Genomic DNA, 20,858 nt, shown 5'->3' on the forward strand with positions numbered 1-20,858 from the left:
ATCTTCTGATGCTTGGGCATAGGTTTGCCACTGCCTGGGTTCTGGGTTCTTCAATGAGAACCCAGTTTCTCTTCTTAAAACTGGATTTGGGGGAAGGAGAAGACTGTACTCCCCTAGGCCTGCCCCTTCAGCGAGAGTGATGGGTGACACAGGCTCTGACAGGTACCTCTTTGGTTTAGAAGAAGTAGATGGTATATGTTACAAATGCATCACTATTTGAGTAAAATAAATTGTCACATCATCTATTGGTAAACACTGTGTATTAGCCAGAACTTGGTGTGTTCATTGGCACTTAATATAGCCACAGAAACTTATTATCAGGAAATTTTCTATTATCACAGAATCAAACACTTCACCTTTTATTTTTTTTTAATTTCCAAATAAAAATAGCACAGTAGTTTGTAGTGTATGAGAATAACTATGATATTTAAATGATTAACTCAGTTAATCAAAATCCCTTGGTTTTTGTTTTCTACTTTGATAAAATTTACATGTTTGTTTCTTACCGTCAGAAGAATTTAGAAATCATTTTATTTCCCAGCTCTATCAAATTGATTTCTGTCCTTTGGAGTATTCTAAGACTGCAGCATAAAATTCAAGGTCTGGGCAATATTTGTGTGATTCTGTTTTCATTTGTTCCTCATGTGGGAATTCATGAATTATGATATTTTTATCTTACATTTCATAGACTATTTGCTAGGAAAAGGTAGGGCCATTGACACTGTGACTGTATGGAACTGATACTTGCTACTCTACAGCCCAATAGGATTTCTGAAACTAGCACCTTCAGTAGTAATCATGTTGGTATTTATTATTTAATGCCATAAAGGTCTTCAGGTTTTCTGAGGTTGGAATTTAAAGAACACCTGAGGGGCTGCCTGGCATCAAGGCTCAGTTCACCCTTAAAGGGCAATTCATGCAGCTGATAATTTAATTCAGGGTAAACTGTTTCTGTACTTGAATTTTTTACATGTAGGTTATTCAACCATCAGATTTTTTTCATTAACTTTCTTTATATGAGAAACAAATGGCATATAAGCTGCTATATATATATTTGTTAAAACAACTTCTGATGTCAGTTAGAGGGTGAACATAGAGTCATTAATATCTTACAACACCTGAACCTATTAAATAATGGTAGCAGATATGTGTGGATTAAGTGGAGAAATAAAATAATCCTGGAATGTCTTCTGAATAATTATTTTAAGAGATCCAGTCATTCACTTATAGTTCTGCAGTTGTATACCTACTACGTCCTCACTGCTGTAGGAGGCTATGAAAATGAATAAGATGTGTTAGAGGTGGCAAGAGAGATATAAACCAGAAGACTGAGAGTATAGAGGACAGAGATGTTACCCTCATATGGCATAATTTGGGCAGATTAATAGAGGAGGGGTTTGGATGAGTTGGGTTTGAATACGTGGAATGGGAGGTACGTTAGTCCAGTTGAAAAAGAGAGGAGAGAACAGACATGGAGCAGGGGTGAGTTCTCTGAATGCTAAGAGAATAGCACAAGGTCTTTTGGAGATGAAGTGTAGATTTTACAAAGGATATGTGGCTTACCAGTGAAGGAGGCAGGTTGGAGACAGCTTGTGAAGAGCTTGAATTCCAGACCAGAGGTTTGTACTTTATTCTACAAATAACAAGCAAGAATTATACAGTTTAAATCAGGACACATACACATATACACATTTTTGAGCTGTGTTTTAAGAAGTCTAATCTGTCTACTATGTGTGGGATATACTAGAGAAGATTATTTAGGATTATGGTTATTAGTTCTAGGTATATTTTATTCTTTAAATTGGGCAGTAAATATCTGATATATGTGGTAATTCTGACAGAACCGAAGCAACCACAACCTCCTATCCTCATGTTGTTAGGTATAAATGACAGTATTCTTTGGTTTGAAGTAATAATTTTAGGAAGAAGTTTGGAAGAGTCTGACATTGAAGTGGTTAAAAATCTGACTTGTGATTCTGAATCAAGTGGAATAGTTTTCACTATGCTTTTGGAAAGTGAATCTGATGTGTCCACCCAACTTCATATTTGGAAGGTCATGGAGGCATGTTGGCCGAGCTGAAAGGGAGATAGGGTTCACATCCAGCTGGAGACTCTGACTTGCTTAGAAGCAGAAAGCATTGGAGAGAAAAAGACTACTCATGCTTACTACGTTTTTAATATAGAAACAGCTTCATTTCTTTGGGAGATAGAAAGGGCAATAATGCTCAAAGATGAGATGGCCAAAAGTGACTCTTTTATTCTGCAACAGTTTGATCTGAAAGAATTTCTTCCTGTGGTGGTACAGTTTAAGGAGAAGTTTATTATCTCCTCCCCACCACGCTGCCCAAGTTTGGACCTAGGAATTGGATTTGGGAAAGAATAAATTGACACCAGGTTTAAATATTTATAAAATCTTTATGAAACTCCCTCTTTCAGATCTAGACTTCCTGTACTGAGTGGCAGTCTGCATGTCTTCCAGTCATTCACTGTGGGCCAGTGCTTATAACAGTGGGTTTTGCTGTTTCCTCTGTCCATTCAAGTTATATAACATAGAGTGTTTACACTGATATATTAGGAAATTGTCCAGTCCAATTTCTATTTTGCGTTGTATTGTAGACGCAGCTGCATTTTAATTTTCTATGTTATTGGAACAGAGAAGGCTTGTGCCCACAACCCAACCACCCCTTTTTTGCTACTGCTACAGAAAGTGCTTGCCTCACTACAACACTCAGCACCCTCTACCGTAACTGTATATTTACCTTGTGTCTCCACTAGTCTCTGTTGAGAGAAGAGGCAGTGTCTCTCCTTTCTAGTTCCAGTGCCTAACACAGTGCCATCAATTAATGTTTACTCAATAAATACTGTTAATTAAATTAATGGATTGTTTACATAAATAATTGTAACCTTTTCTAAGGCATCACATCACCTAGTTTGGTTTAACTACTCTAGTCAAAGGGCCAATCGCTTAAGTGAGAGAAAGAACAAAGGTCAACCATTTGTTTAAGTTATGGAAATGTCAAAGTTATCAATTCACTCATCTCTTTATTCAGTAGGTGCTGTGCTAGGTCATTTGGGAATAACACACTTTCTGCAGTTATTTCAGTGTGATAAGTGCTTACTGTTGATGAATGCATGGAGGGTTCTGTCCAAAGGATAAACATTTATGTTGCACTAGAGAGCCTGAAAAGGCTTCCTGGAGAAGGTGATGCTGAGTTTTGAAGGAAAACCAGGAGTTAATTACTTTAAGAACACAGGGAACGGTACTTACGATATCAGGAAGAGCATCTATAAGGGCGCAGAGTTGGAGTCAGCATGATGCTTCAGTGAACTACAAGTACTTCAGCATGGATGGGAGAAAGCCTGGGAGAGTCGTTAGCTTCTTTTGGACATTTTAAAACTTTAAAACAGAAATTATAAAATATTTTCTTAAAGATATTTAATAAGTGAAATGAGATGGTAATGTTCTTTCTCTTTTCATTTATCCTTATTAAAAATAAAACTTTCGGGGCTTCCCTGGTGGTGCAGTGGTTGAGAGTCCGCCTGCCGATCGATGCAGGGGACACGTACGGGTTCGTGCCCCGGTCCGGGAAGATCCCACATGCCGTGGAGCGGCTGGGCCTGTGAGCCATGGCCGCTGAGCCTGCGTTTCCGGAGCCTGTGCTCCGCAACGGGAGAGGCCACAGCAGTGAGAGGCCCGCGTACTGCAAAAAATAAATAAATAAATAAAACTTTCTTCAACCCAATAGTAATACATGATTATTATGGTAACTTGGACTACATGGAAAAGATAAAATAAAATAAAACTCCTCCTTTAATCCCTCCATTCAGAGATACTACTGCCATTAATATTTTGGTGTATTTTCTTACTGATTTTTAAAATATCAACATTTTACAGATACCATTAACAGTAATAATTGATGTGTTTTTGTAGGTTTTTTTCTTTTATATCAGTATTCCGTATCTAATTCCATAGATGTAGAACATGGGAAAAATGAAAGTCAAGCAATAAATCATTAAATGGCCTTTATTTTAGAAAGGGAGAAGAAAGTTACCATTTATAGACAAAATGTTAGGTTTTTCATATTAAATATTATCAGTCAACCAAGTTAACGTTGCCAGAGGAATTCAGACTCTAATCTCTAGAAGATAAGAAGTGCCTATGGGTTGCTACCATGTCTGCATGGATTTCCTGCTACAGTTCTGGTTGTTCACTTAATCATTTAAACAGTCGTGAATCACTTGAAAAATCACAGATAACCCAGATGTCTTACTTGAGGAGTAATTTATGGATCAGTGCCCTTCGTTTGATCTTCTCTTTCTACCCTCTGTTTTTTAAAAAAAGTCAAATGCCATGCATGTTTAAAGGGTTAAGTCTATGCAGCCTTTTCTAAATGAATCAGAGAGTTGAATTATTTTATTATTTTATTCAGTAATAAAAATTGAATAATTTTTTATTGCATTATAATGATTAAAAAATAGTATGAATGTTGACTCCTTTTACTTGTAAAACAACACTCCTATGTTGAAAGTCCTCACAGTAGAAGCACTTAAATGCTGGCAATTCCATACATGTACCTAAGAATACTTTAAAATACTATCACATATAAGAACTGACTTTTAAAAGTGGCGAGCTCTTGGGCTTCCCTGGTGGTGCAGTGGTTGAGAGTCCGCCTGCCGATGCGGGGGACACGGGTTCGTGACCCGGTCTGGGAGGGTCCCGCATGCCGTGGAGCAGCTGGGCCCGTGAGCCATGGCCGCTGAGCTTGTGCGTCTGGAGCCTGTGCTCCGCAACGGGAGGGGCCACAGCAGTGAGAGGCCTGCGTACTGCAAAAAAAAAAAAAAAGGGGGGAGCCCTTTGAGACCACCTACTTGCTACATTTCAGCCAAGTCTTATTTTATAGTTAATGTGAAATACTGTAGATGTGTACAATTTTGTTATTTTATTATTAAAACTGAGATACTTCCATTAGTGTTTGATGTTTGGATTCCCATATTGACTTAATAACTTTAACTTACTGTCCATTTATATGTATTTATTATTTTTGCTTTTCTATCAGAATGTTTACTCTTTGGTTATAAACTCCTGGGTAGCAGGGGATATGTCTGTGATACATAGACAAATATATTAAACAAGGAATAAATATTATGCTCAGACTCTCCATTGAGAAGGTGAAGTGGGTCAGGAGCATCAAGTTCGCAGGAGATGGCTTTCCTGTGGAATACACAAGAAAGGATTTGGTTTATGTAAGGAAGCCAAGGCCTTGAAAAGGAATCTCAGAATAACTTGTATGGCATATGAATCACTGTTTACTGCCCAATGTTATCTTCTGCTTTGGCAAAGGAGATGATGATATTATTGTCCTTGGAAGATATATTCAGAACCCAAAATATATCCAACAACAGCAGCTGAGGAATGGCTTCAAAGCAGATGCATGAAATCTCGGTAATCCAAAGAGATACATCTATAATGTAAACAATTGAGATGTTTATTCCATGATGTTTTGTAAAGGGCGCATACTTTGGTATGTGGGGACCACATTGGTCTCTCCTCTCAAAACTCGTCATCAGAATCCTGGGTGGCTGGGCATGTGGTCCTTAGTATAGTAGGTTCTTGGGTGAGGTCTTAAAAAGCCTGGCTCGAGGTTCAGGGTTTGATTCAGCTGAAGGGTTGATAGCAGCTTCTCTCAGGCACATTGAGAGACCCACGAAAAGGTAAATGCAGAAAGCAAGACAAAGGTCTTTTCCGCATATTCGGCTCCAGGTCATCTTAACAGCTTGCTTACTGGAGACCAAGCTGAAGTTCTAGACCTGACTTGTGTTGTTTCATAATAGTCAGTTGTTAAACATACAGATGACCAATAGGCACATGAAAAGAAGCTGAACATCGCTAATTATTAGAGAAATGAAAATCAAAACTACAGTGAGGTACCACCTCACACAGATCAGAATGGCCATCATCAAAAAAGTCTACAACTAACAAATGCTGGATGGAGAGGGTGTGGAGAAAAGGGAACCTGCCTACACTGTTGGTGGGAATGTAAATTGTTGCAGCCAATATGGAGAACAGTATGGAGGCCCTTCACAAAACTAAAAAGAGAGTTGCCATCCGGCAGTCTCACTCCTGAGCGTATATCCAGACAAAACTCTAAGTTGAAAAGATCCATGCACCTCTATGTTGATAGCAGCACTATTTACAATAGCCAAGACATGGAAGCAACCTAAATGTCCATTGACAGATGAATGGATAAAGAAGATGTGGTATATATACCCAGTGGGATATTACTCAGCCATAAAAAAGAATGAAATAATGCCATTTGTAGTAACATGGATGGACCTAGAGATTACCATACTAAGTGAAGTAAGTCAGAAGACAAAGACAAATGCCATATGATATCACATATATGTGGAATCTAAAATATGACACAAATGAACTTATCTACAAAACAGAAACAGACTCACAGACATAGGGAACAGACTTGTGGTTGCCAAGGGGGAGGGGGTGGGGGAGGGATGGATTGGGAGTTTGGGATTAGCAGATGTAAACTATTATATATAGAATGGATAAAGAACAAGGTTCTACTGTATAGCACAGGGAACTGTATTCAATATCCTGTAGTAAACCGTAATGGAAAAGAATATGAAAAATAATTTGTGTATGTATAACTGAATCACTTTGCTGTACAGCAGAAATTAACACAATATTGTAAATCAACTATACTTCAATAAAATAAATTTAAAAAGAAGAGCCAACTGTTAAATTCTCAGGAAGTCTCTGTGTTGGTTTTTAAACACAGCCATTATTTAGTATTAAGTAACATAAACTTACAATTCAGTAAATTATATTAAAAGGAGGTAATAAATACTCAAAACTCATCACTTCCTAATTATTTTTTCCAAATTTTATTATTTTCTGTGCTTTTAAAACTGTTTACATCTTGTAAATAAACTGCTTGTCTCTTCCCAACTCTAGGTTCCATATCATACACTGGAAGCTTGAAATCAGCCACATTGGGATAGTTACACCACAGAAATCAGCTAACAGTACAAATGAATTGCTTACTTGATTGTTTTATTGAATTCAAGATCTGAGAAAGTGATGGCAAAAACATTGACAATGCAGATATAAACTTAAAATACATCATGTTTAGAGCTGTTACATTGTGAACAGCCAAGAAAAAAAAAAAAAGAAAATGTTCTCCTGATATTTGAAAACTGTTATCTGACTCAACAAAGTTGCTCACGTCATTGATAAACAAGAAAAGTTTTGACATTCATCTTCACTGTTTTACTCGTTAAAATAAAAATCTCAACCAGCATTCATGCCACATATAAAATTATAACAAAAACTATTTGGAAAGGAGTTATGGATTGAGATGCAACTCCATTTGTCAAATTACGGTTGAATTGCAACCACAGTTGGCTATGGATAAAACAGTTGGGTAGAAACCAATGAAAGCATCCTGTGAGAATCAATTGGCTGTGTAGGATTTACAATAAGAAGTATGTATATTGTATTCTTGGTAAACTGTGTGGTACTCATTCTATCAGTATAATTTATAATAAACTTATGTTTATACTTACAGTTTTGGAGGGCCAGGTGCTGTCATTCATTAGCATAGTGCTGCCAGACTAGAAGCTGACAGCAATACCACCTACCCCTTAACCTTAAAAGTTTGGGCCTGTTTATGGGGCTATGATTATGAGGCTGTGGAAAAGCCCTTTCTCCTCCTTCCTTTGATGAGGAGAAATTTATTTCATAGATTCAAGGCTTCCTGTTTGTTTAAAATGTTAACATTCTTGGGAGAAGTGGCACATTATTCTTTATTAATCATTTGTATTATAGTGTGCTTGAATTTGTTATATTGATTCATTGATTAGAGAGCCAGGGATATTGTGGAAGTGAAAAAGCTCAGAATGGAGAGTCAGAAATCAAAGAGGAATTTTACACACTTCGTTATTTTGTTCAATGGCAGCAAGGAATTTAGAATTATTTATGAATATTGGTCACGGGAGAGTTTAACATCCATTGTGGGGTTTAAATAGTTTGTTTGCTTCTTTTATCAGGGTCTTTTCTGGTCAGCTGGCGCTATGTGACATTCCACAGCTCAGGGGCAGGAAAGTTAATAAGGGAGAATTGTTGGTATTGTTCAAAACATAATTTAGTCGAAATTATCAAAAAGAAATCATACTAGAGAATGCATTCAAATCTTTGGTACAACCAGAAAGTGACTCGGTTATTGATACATTTTTTAAGCCATTAAATTCCTGAAATTTATTTTCTCCTAGTCTGAAATTTTAAGGCAATAAGGCATAGCAATTTTCAGACAATAGAGAGTTAGCAGGATAACTATGCTGGAGGAAATACAGGACTCAAGAGAAACACTTTAAGTTAATTATTAAAAAAATATGAAGTCAAAACATTAAAATACCCCTGGTAAACAAAATGAAGTGGCTGATTGTGAGATTGATCATTATTCAATTTAAAATAATTCTGTATGAGGCTTCTCTTTTTCTTACGTTGAACTCACTACTGTTAAGTAGATCTTCATTTCTGGCACTCCTCCACTCCCTGGGGCCAAACTTATTTCTGCCATCATCTGCACCTCAAAAAACGGTACTACCATTCATTCCATTATTTAAGTAAAGAAATTTAGAAGCTATTCCTGATTCTGTCCTTTTTCTCACGTTGTGTTCTATCCATCAACAAGTTTCCTTGGCTCTACCTTTAAAATACATCATGACTTCATCCACATTAAATCATTTCATAGTTACCACTATCATCTCTTACATAGACTACTGCTATTTTTTTCTCCACAGTACAGACAAAATGGTCTATTAAACATTTCAGTTAGCTTATGCCACAGCATACTCAAAAACTCAGTGCACTGTAGGTCCTTGCCTTAGTCTACAAATCCCTATGGGGCTTGGGCCTGGCCATTGCTCTGACTGCTTCTCTCACCAAATCTCCCGCAAGGGTCTCTCTCTGGCCCTTTGCTACAACTGCTTTGGTCTCTGGATAGGTTCTGAAGGCGCCAAGCTCATCCTACCTCAAGCAGTTCACAGCTGCTGTTCTTCTGTCTGAAATTCTCCTTCCTCAGATATTCACGAGTCACGATTTCTCTTAGCTCATACATCAACTTTCTTGAACTCCCTGCATTACTCTCTTTGTTTTCACCCTGCTTTATTCTTCTTAGCATTAATCATTCCATGATATTATATTACATATGATTACATATGATTTTTAGTGTTTATTGTCTGCTTTTCAATGAGGACTTCCTTGACCACATAATTTAATAATGCTCAGTCTGTTTCCTTGATATTCCTAATTCCCTTTACCCTCTACTAGTACATTGCATTTATCACTTTCTAACATTGTATGTAATATTATGCTATTGTTCCTAGTGTATTTCCCTCACTAGAATGTAAGCTCCATGAGAGTAGGTACCTTTGTAGGTTTTGTTCACTGGTGCATCCCCAGTGCCTAGAATAGTAGGTGCTCAATAAATAGTAACTGAGTGAATAAAGGTGAGGAATGAAAAATTTGTTGAGTGATTGGAAAAGGTAAGGAAAAGCTCCCTATGGTTTGTAACCTAGTGATATTAATTCCCTAATCAAATGTCCTTTGGGAGGCTCAAAGTTAGTAATACGCTAAGAAAATCCCAGTTGTGGTGAAGTTCACTTTTGAAAGCTTTAATTTTTCAAAGTATCAAATGTTCATCTATTTACTGATGAAAAGAGAGGCTCAGAGCAATGCCCTGTTGCTCTTCCTGTGTATGTACTCGTCTCTTAAGTATCAGGGGCAGAGAGAATCAGCTTAAATTATTTTGGGGCTTTATTTTCCATTTGGGGAACACATTCCACGATACAATCAGTTCTGCTATAACACTCATTTGAAATCACAAATTTGTTCCAACGCAATTGATATATTAGGGAGCAATTTGCATATAATGCAAATTCACTTGTGAGTGAATGAAGAAAACTGCACCCAGCTGAATTGAGCCACATACAATAGAAATACACAAAACGCACATTTCTCAAACATCTACCAACTACCTCACAGTTTAGACCTATGCTATGAGCCACACCCACCTTCATATGGTGTCACCACTTTGCAATTTCAGACAACCCTTTTTCTATCACTTCACAGTAACACAAGTTGTAACCCTTGCCATGCCCACATCTGTTAGCCAACATCAGGTCTTTTCAAGATGGAGATTATGCATTATCTTGAAAAAACTTAAATACTGTAGAAGTTATGTATTTATTAACCAATTAACATGTGAAAAACTGCTGCCCTTTTTAATAGGTTTGCGTCTTTTTTTCATGTGTCAGAGATGAATTTTTTTTTAATTAATTTTTATTGGAGTATAGTTGCTTTACAATGTTGTGTTAGTTTCTGCTGTACAGCAAAGTAAATCAGCTATATGTATAAATACATCCCCTCTTTTTTGGATTTCCTTCCCATTTAGGTCACCACAGAGCACTGAGTAGAGTTCCCTGTGCTATACAGTAGGTTCTCATTAGTTATCTATTTTATACATAGTCGTGTATATATGTCAATCCCAGTCTCCCAGTTCATCCCATCCCCCCTTCACCCCCAGTATCTATAAATCCATTCTCTTCGTCTGTGTCTCTGTTTCTGCTTTGCAGATAAGTTCATTTGTATCATTTTTCTAGATTCCACATATAAGCGATACTATACTATATTTGTTTTACTCTTTCTGACTTCACTCTGTATGACAAACTCTTGGTCCATCCACGCCTCTGCAAATTGCACAATTTCATTCCTTTTTATGGCTGAGCATTATTCCATTGTATATGTGTACCACATCTTCTTTATCCATTCTTCTCCTCATGGAAATTTAGGTTGCTTCCATGTCCTGGCTATTGTAAATAGTGCTGCAGTGAAATTGAGAGGCATGTATCTTTTTGAATTATGGTTTTCTCTGGGTATATGCCCAGTAGTGGGATTGCTGGGTCATATGGTAGTTCTCTTTTCAGTTTTTTAAGGAACCTCCATACTGTTCTCCATAGTGGCTGTATCAGTTTACATTCCCACAGATGAAGTTTTGAGTGTTGTGTCTCTAACTACATTTTCCCCCCATAAGCTCTGTGATTTATTATTTATTTATTTTTATTTAATTTTTAAATTAATTAATTTTATTTTTGGCTGCGTTGGGTCTTCCTTGCTGCGTGCGGGCTTTCTCTAGTTGCAGTGAGCGGGGGCTACTCTTTGCTGCAGTGTTTGGGCTTCTCTTGTTGTGGAGCATGGGCTGTAGGCATGCGGGCTTCAGTAGTTGTGGGTCGCGGGCTCTAGAGCGCAGGCTCCGTCGTTGTGGCGCATGGGCTTAGTTGGTCTGCGGCATGTGGGATCTTCCCAGAGCAAGGCTTGAACCCGTGTCCCCTACATTGGCAGGTGGATTCTTAACCACTGCGCCACCAGGGAAGCCCCTATCTCCCAATTTTTTGTAGTGCATAATTTTTAGGAACACCTATGTTGTGTTATAGCTGAACTAGCTGTGTTTTCAAACGGGGCTAGCAAAATGTCTAGTAATAATAATACCTTAAAATTGTGTTACACTTTGCAATCTATAGGTTCCATTTTTGTTATCCAATTTTTTATTTTAATAATGATTCTTTGAGTAAGATACTTTATAAATGAAGAATCAAAACATGAGAGAGGGTTGAGAACCTTGTCAGGGGTCAAAAATCAATGTCAGAACTATAGTCAAATCCAAGCCTCTGTCTATAAGTGCAGTTCTCTGCCTCAGCAACTACAAGGACCAAGATGAGAGGATACTGGCTCATTTCTTTGATCTCTGTCTTGCAGATATGCATTCCATATCCCTCTGTGGGAAAAATATTTCTGATAGTCAAATGAATACCTTTATTTATTTATTTATTTATTTTTGTGGTGTGCGGGCCTCTCACTGCTGTGGCCTCTCCTGCTGCGGAGCACAGGTTCCGGACGCGCAGGCTCAGCAGCCATGGCTCACGGGCCCAGCCACTCTGTGGCATGTGGGATCTTCCCGGACCGGGGCACAAACCCGTGTCTCGTGCATCGGCAGGTGGACTCTCAACCACTGTGCCACCAGGGAAGCCCGAATACCTTTGATTGAACAGTGGATTTTAAAAAGCAATACAAGAATATTAAGTTAAGAATTTTAAAATTTCACATAACAGCAGAATGGGAAAGAGAGCAATTCTGAATTGAGTGAGGGAGGCATTTAAAGGCTAAGGGAGGATGATTCACCCATCATTTGCTCCTGTAAGCTCCTTTTCATGGATAGTCATTAGCTCCCTGGGAATTTTATGATGTCATGATTTTGTCCTGGTTTTTCTTGACTGCAGGGGATAGTATATTGGTGAAAAGAACATATTCCTGTCTTCCTGTGTTGATTGTCTCTTTGTCTTTCATCACACACACACATGCACACACACAACACACATACACACACACACGGCTTCTTCATCCAGGTCTTAATTTACACTGTTTCTTTTTTTTTTTTTTTTTTTTTTTTTGTTTGCGGGAGTTGCGGAGTACAGGCTCCAGACGCGCAGGCTCAGCGGCCATGGCTCACAGGCCCAGCCGCTCCGCGGCATGTGGGATCTTCCCGGAGCAGGGAACGAACCCGTGTCCCCTGCATCGGCAGGCGGACTCTCAACCACTGCGCCACCAGGGAAGCCCTACACTGTTTCTTAAGATAGATATACTTAATGGAAAATGGTTGACTTGACTAAATTAGAAGATGTATTTGCTGCCACGAGTCAATTTCTCAAGTTATTGACTTTTTTCATAAAGGAAAGAATGACTGCAAGTATTGGTTTCTTGTTCCCTTAAGATGAAAGTTCTTTGAAAAAATCCACCTTCAGGAAGAAGCAAACATGTTGTGTGCCTTGGAAATATGACTTATTAACTTGTAATGGAATTACTCACAAGACAGCATTGATGGCATTTTTGGGCTGATGCATCTCTTATATTGCTCTGGAATGCTAGCATATTTTTGTGAGTTAGCAGAGACTGTGGCATTAAAACTCCTCTCACTAGGATTCTCAAGGATACTTGTGCCAGTGTGACAAATGGATTATTTTATACACTACCAAACGTAAAATAGATAGCTAGTGGGAAGCAGCTGCATAGCACAGGGAGATCAGCTCGGTGGTTTGTGACCACCTAGAGGGGTGGGACAGGGAGGGTGGGAGGGAGGGAGACGCAAGAGGGAAGTGATATGGGAAGATATGTATATGTATAACTGATTCACTTTGTTATAAAGCAGAAACTAACACACCATTGTAAAGCAATTATACTCCAATAAAGACGTTTAAAATAAAAAATAAATAATCTGAGCACTGTATGGTGAGCTGTCAGACTGATGCAATCATGGAGACTCATGAATCATGTGCTATTTTAATTATCACATTAAGCACAATATTGTAATTTGAGATTAATTCTAACATTTGCATTTTGCCTTGCCTCCTATGCCAGAGAATCAAATGTCACAATCTGTATTGTTTTCCTAAGTTTTCAGTGAATCAGGAAACTTCTATAGGAAAAGACACTGTAACGTATAACATTGTAACACAGCGTTCCTCAGATCTTTGGTATTATATTGACCTTGTCACTTTTGCATTCTAGTAATGCTTCTAAGTATGAGTTTATTGCTGAAATCTTCTGTTTCCAGTGGCAGATGTCAGATGTCTATAATTTTAATGCCAGATGCTGTGACTTTTGAATAATTTCTTTTGATAATGAACTTTCGTTTTCTTTTTTCTTCTTTTTGCGGTTCGCGGGCCTCTCACTGCTGTGGCCTCTCCCGCTGGGGAGCACAGGCTCCGGATGCGCAGGCTCAGCAGCCATGGCTCACGGGCCCAGCCGCTCCGCGGCCTGTGGGATCTTCCCGGACCGGGGCACGAACCCGCGTCCCCTTCATCAGCAGGCGGACTCTCAACCACTGCACCACCAGGGAAGCCCGATAATGAACTTTAATTACAACAGGCTGCAATATGACCAAGATGATTGGGTGATTCCTGTTCCTTATGGACTCCTTGGGTTGTTTATTCTTGTCATTTTCATTTCGGTGCTTGCATGCCTTGAAATTTATAGGAGAGATTATTGAAAGATAAGCAAGTGAAATAAAATGAACAGTTTTGAGCCCACTCTTTGTCCATGTACTCATTAATGCCACTCTGACATAGGTGATGGCTGTCGTCAGTTTAGAGAGGATGATGGAGAGTAAAACAAAGGAGACCTGATGTTATAAGAACCAGTATATAAGTAATTCCAAACATTTTTAGTTTAAAAACCTGCATTAGCTAGCTTTCTTTTAATAAATCCGGCTTTCTTTCTCTTGCTGACTATTTCCGTGTGCATTAAGCTCGGAGGACACCCACACAGTGTGCTCATTGTAAGTATCCGTGGTGTGAACCAATGTATAAGTCTGGAGAGCATGCTGTAAAAAGCAGCCAGGAGTCATGGTCAAATCTACTAGATTACGGATACTTATATCCAGGCTATGTTAGAAACTTTAAAAATACTTAGCAACTGTCTAGCCCAAGCCCTTAGAAGTACTTACACAGATGAGCACAATCCTTTCTAGGTCTCTCAGGAAATAGACCAGCTGATAAAAGTAATTTGCTCTGACCCCCTAACAGGGCTTGTTGCTGTTATCTTACAGGGCAAATGTTTAAAGTGTGATACTTTATCCAGTTGCTTGATCCACATCAGTGTAAAAATACAAAGTTGGTTTGTTTTTGGTTAAACAGAACTGGAATATTAGAATATAGCTAAGTTTTAAGCTGTTATTTTGATGGTCCTATTTTAAATACCAAAATGGGAACACAGTTCCTTCTATATTCAGTAGACTGTAAGGGATTTGATTGGGAGGCTGGACTGGAATTGTTTTTCTATTCTGGTCAGTGTGCCCTGGGCTGCAGGCTAAAGAAAGCACTCAGTGCCTCCCCACCTCATTATTCTCATCTCCCTAGCAACTGCAATGGCATCAGTGCCTGAAACAGCCCTTGAAAAAGGATAAAGATCATTGTGTCGAAAGTTATTCCTAATTTTGCAGAGATAAAGATGTGTGTGCATCCATCTGCACATTTTAAGCGTAAAATCACAAGAGTGAAAAAAATTATTGGAGTGAGGCGAAAAGCTGAGTATCAACATACAGCTGTAATTCTCACTGAACACATATTCTTATTGCCATCTATATCTGTACCCTGAGGTCAAGGGAAGATAAGACTTTCACCAAGGACCCCCGTTGAGTGCTCTGGAGCTTTGCGTCAGCAACTTCTTTGGTAAGCCATCCCATTCATTCAGTGATTCATTTAAGAATATTAACTGAGCATCTATGTGTGTCAGACACTGCAGATGCTGGGAGATGCAACAGAAACACAAAACGCAACACAAAACACAAAACACAAAACAAAAATGTCTTGATATGACTTATGAAAAGGGCCTGGAAAAAGGCCTGCCACATTATGAGTAATCAATGACCAGCATCCTCTTCTTATCTTCTCCTTACCTGAATTTTACTTTTCTAAAGGAAACCTATTTCTTTTAGTTGGTTTGAATGAATAACTAAATCTCTTAGCAGTTTGTTGAGATCTATTGGTGAGTTAATAGAAATGTATTTGAAAGCCCTGATCACTGCCCTTACTCAATGGGAAGTACCAAGATAATTGATGCACTCAAAAGTCTTGTTTATTTTTATATAATGTGCGTTTGTTATTTATCTCTTTTCGCAGTTGGTTACGCCAGTTTCTATTAGAATCTTTCTCAGTGTGGCCTTATTAGCAGGTCAGTGAATTTAGTAAGTTTTCCTTTAACCACGTTTAAATTCACTAGGATGGAGTGGAGAGTATGCACTTCCAGGGTCCACTCATAGTGTTTGGGATGTTCTCAAAATGTTCCTATAAATGACTCATCCAATAGATTGCATATAGAGATTGGACAGGAAGAAGAGCATTTTTCTATGGTCACATTTATAGTGAAGATGAAAAAATAATACCTAAACCCCAAGAAACACAGTAGAATCTTTCAATAAAAATCTGTTTTAGCAAAAAACACTCAATAGGTGACCAAATACTAATTTGCCTGCCAAGGGCTTTGATTTCATTTTTACAGCCTTTCTCCCTTACGAACCATCTCATTACCTTCTTACCTTGTTGTTAGTATGCTATGAAAGGAAACACTGGATAATCAGTCATATGACACTATTTTGCCAGTTAACCTCTTCTTTTCCAAAGTAGGCTTCTAGAGGTAGGTGTGTGTGTGTGTGTGTGTGTGTATGTGTGTGTGTGTGTATGAGAGAGAGAGAGAGAGAGAGAGAGAGAGAGAGAGAGAGAGAGAGAGAGAATGAATGAGTAGGAGGTCTTCTTGTAGTTACTTAGAAAATATACTAATATATCTTTTCTTTATTCTGTTCTGAATTCCATGCTCCAAGACCATAACTATTCCAACTTCATTTCTACTGGTTAGTTACAGGTTAGTTAGACCTTGGAGGAAGTTACTTCACCTCTTTACATCTTTTTCCTTCTACAAAGAAGAGAGTGGGGAGAGTGAAGTTTTTGAGAAGGCCTTTGAAGTCCATCCAGTTATAAGATTACTCTGTTCTTTTAATAAATGTCTCTGAGGACAGTGCCCACTCTGGGTTCTTTGAACACACCCTCTAATATCCTGACACACTCATTAGCAAGAATGGCTGTTATCTGAGCTTGTGAGAGCATGGCAATCACTTTGGTGGAACTCGGTCTAGAAAAACTGAGATCGAAAATGATGTAGGATTGAGCATCAGCTTCATATTAATGCCTGTTTCTCTAGTTATGTGTTTTTGTTTTTGTTTTTTTAATAAGAGAAAGCTAGCCACTGGGGTAGAAATGCTGGGAAAAAATATATTTGTAAATTACTTCATTAAAACTTGGAAAAGGATATGAGCCAGCGAAAATAGTTTAAAATTCCTAAAAAGAATCTACCAGAGAAAACACAGAATACCTTTAGAGAAATTAGGCAGTTGTACCACTCATAAACAGAAGATCTGAAAAATTTAAACCTTTAAATAATATAGTAGATCAGGTTTATTGTAAAGTTTTGTTGTTAGATATTGGGACAACTTTTTTTTGACAGACCAAGAGGGTTACAACATATTAAAATTAGTCACTGTGTTTTAATTCATGACATAGCTAAATACAGGTAATAATAAAAGATACTGATAACAATGTGCAGCTAAATAAATCTTTGACACTACATTCCCAGGACCTTCTCAAACCTCACACATGGCAGATACATGATTTCTTACTTTATTCTCAAGCCAGCACCGTAACTATCTTTGATGTCCCCTACCATCTTTCAAAAGTAAATAACTATATATTTTAAACTAACTCCTTATTTAGCAGTATGTATACAACCCGAACTTTGTTAATATAGGAAAACTGAATGGTCAGTTCTTTTCTCCATGTGCACTTCTCCCAATCCCCTCTCGACCCCTTGCTGAGTCATTTGCTTTTCTATCCAGCTTGTAGCACCTAGAACTCAAATTCCTGCCTCAGCCGGATTACAAACTTTTAATCATCAGGCACCTCCTGGGCCACTTGGAAATAGCAAAAACAACAACTCCAATCCATTGAGAACTTTTGTTGGATGTACTTAAAGACAGATCTAGGATCTGATGCTTCTCATCACTTCCAGGGTTACACCCTGGCCTTAACCATGACTGTGGCTCTCCTGGGTGGGTGAAACACCTAACTCATATCTCTGCTTCCACACTTGCCTCTATGGTCTTTTCTCTGCACAGCAATCAGAGTGACCTTGTTAAAATGTAAATTCACCAAATGGTTGACAAATGGAAATTTCTCTTATAGATATAGTCAAATAATAAGGATAAGTGACAGAATGTAAACTGTTATCATTTTGAAAGGATTATCAGTAGGCTGTTACCACCACAAAATAAAATTTAACCTGCATTACTATTCCTCCTGATAAAAGTATTCTTCCTTCACCTATGAAGGAGTTTTGTACAAAAAATAGAACCTGAGTCTGAACAAGCCACTTGATCTTACTGCCAATTTATAGGAGACAGAGGAACATGTTACATGAAGCCATAGGCCTGCAATCAACAAAATCCATACTGTGGCAAATTCTGCAGAATAAACAACCCAGTTTTTTCAATAACAGCAAAAATAAATGCAAGAAAAAAAGAGATGTTGGAGGGCTTCCCTGGTGGCACAGTGGTTGAGAGTCTGCCTGCCGATGCAGGGGACACGGGTTCGTGCCCCGGTCCGGGAAGATCCCACATGCCGCGGAGTGGCTGGGCCCGTGAGCCATGACCGCTGAGCCTGCACGTCCGGAGCCTGTGCTCCGCAACGGGAGAGGCCACAACAGTGAGAGGCCCACATACCGCAAAAAAAAAAAAAGGGATGTTGGAGACCCTATAGATTAAAAGAGACTTAAGAGATAGCAACAATTACAAAGTGTGGATCTTATTTTGATTCTTATTCAAACACACAAACTAAAAAATTGTAAGTTTACCAAGGAACTATGACCACTCACTGGACATCTGATGATATTAATAAAGCATTGTTAATTTTTCAAGTTTGAATCAGAGGTGTGATGGTAAGTATTTAACAGTTGGATCTCCAGAAATAAAAGCTCTGATTTTCATGTTTGTTGATTTCCGTGAAGTATATACTCCCCCTATGGTCGATTTCAAGGTCAGAGATCCCTGAATGAGAAGAGATGCACACACGGGTGCTTTTAGGCTAAGCCAATATATGAACTGCTCCAGCCCACACTGGGGGTGATAATTATATTGCAGTGGTGTTAAAAAAAAAAAGAAAAGTGCCTATATTTTGGAGGTGCCTACTAAAATATATATAGTTGAAATGACATGTTGTCTGAGGTTTTCCTCAAAATGATCTGGGGTAGGGGTGTGTAGGGAGTATAAATGAAAAAGTATTTTAGTCATAAATATACTGGGGTTTCTTATACATTTTCCTCTACTTTACATATGATTTACATTTTCTAAAATAGAAAGATTTTAAAAAGTAAGTCACATCTTCTACTGAAAATCCTCCAGGGACTACCTTTCTGAGTAGATGCCAAGGTCCTGAATATAACTTGAGAGGCCTACACTTGGCCTTCTCCTTTCACTCTGCTCCACTGGTGTTGATCTCCCTGCTGGCCTTTCAGTATGCTAAGCCTGCTTTCTCCTTTGGGCCTTTGTACTGGCTGCTGTCTCTGCCCAGAATACTTTCCCCCAGATGACCACAGAACTCACACCTTCACTTTCTTTCAAGCCTTTGCTTAGATGCCATCTTCTTAACAAGGGCCCCATTGAATGCTCCATTCTGCCCACAGCCCCAGCCTAGTACTCGTGATGCCTAGTACTTACCATCTTCTAACACATAATATTATTTACATATTTAAATCAATATAAACTACATATTTAAGTAGTTAGAATAGTGCCTGGAATGTAGTGGTTACTCTAAATAATTTTTTATTGAACAAAATGAGTGGAGGCAGGTGACATCTGTGAATGTCACAGAATTTTTCTTCTCTTGTTTGATACTACTGATTATATTACCTGCACTGACTACAACATTTAAATTATATTTTTGGAAGATGGTACTGCTGGAAACACTTTTTAATATTGATAAAAATAGTACAGATTATCTTAGATTCTCTTCAAAAGCTCAATATAAATTTGTTTCTACACCAGAAGTGCAGAGGTAGAAACCTTTTAAGAGACTATAATGAGTATCTTAAAAACAGAATCAGTAAGCTTCCAGAGGAAAAAGAATGACAATTTGATTAGTTTACTTCCAAAATGTCTTGGCCATTGTTTTAGGGTGTTTACAATTTTTTGTTAGGAGCTGAAACAATTTTTAGTTAGAATCTTTTAGATTCTAGAATATTTGCTTGAACCAGAATTCCCCCACCTCCACTATTCCCCCATTATCTTTCAGCATATACTTAGATATATGCTTTTTTCAGTACTTGTTCATCTAGGTAGATTAACTTTGACACTCCTTAACCATCATCCCCAAATATTCAGGGGAACATCTTGTAAGAACTTCAAGGAAGAACAAATCTCCTCACTTTTTGGACTTTCAAGCAAACACTGTTAATTCTAGATGAACTTCCTAATGCCATGGTCCAAACAGAGAGCTCAAAAACTTGTCTGATGTTTTTTTTGTACATGTAGTTAGGGTACATGGACCTAAATGCTATATTGAATTGTGTAGTCCTTTTAGTACTCTTCATTTCTGCACCGATTTCTTTGCTCTAGCAAACAAAATTAGCTATTTCAGTGACCCAGGAATAGGAGCGCTCCAGTATAGAATCTGAGAACCATGGTTGGTTTTTTGCTTAAATCACAGCCAACTAATGACTAAAGGGCTTGGTTTTCATTCTGTTGCACAGCATTCAGTGGGACACTCAGGTCTTGAGTAAAAGGAGAAAGGCTTATTAGAAAATAAGCATATGAAAAGATGGGGAAATGCAAATTAAAACAACAATGAGATACTACTACAGGCCTGTCAGAATGATTGAAATCCAGAACACTGACAACACCAAATGGTGGTGGGGATGTGGAGTAACAGGAACTCTCATTCATTGCTGGTGGGAATGCAAAATGGTGTAGTCACTTTGGAAGACGGTTTGGCAGTTTCTCAAGAAATTATACGTACTCTTTCCTACAATCCAGCAATCACTCTTTGTTATTAATCCAAATACATTGGAACTGTGTCCACACAAAAACCTTCGCATGGATATTTATAGCAACATTATTTAAAATTGTCAAAAGTTGGAGGCAACCACGGTATCCTCCGGTAGGCGAATAGATAATAAACTGTGGTATAAC

At 38.2% G+C, this 20,858-nt stretch overlaps 1 long non-coding RNA gene across 1 annotated transcript in view; it reads left to right on the forward strand.

Moving 5' to 3' along the window:
• LOC112396678 (uncharacterized) overlaps nucleotides 1-20,858 on the forward strand; it is a 298,161-nt gene that overhangs the window by 27,417 nt on the left and 249,886 nt on the right. The gene's annotated exons all lie outside the window — the stretch shown is intronic.

The sequence above is a fragment of the Neophocaena asiaeorientalis genome, unplaced genomic scaffold (genome assembly GCF_003031525.2).
Source record: "Neophocaena asiaeorientalis asiaeorientalis breed wild unplaced genomic scaffold, Neophocaena_asiaeorientalis_V1.1 scaffold291, whole genome shotgun sequence".
In the NCBI taxonomy this organism is placed as follows: Eukaryota; Metazoa; Chordata; class Mammalia; order Artiodactyla; family Phocoenidae; genus Neophocaena; species Neophocaena asiaeorientalis.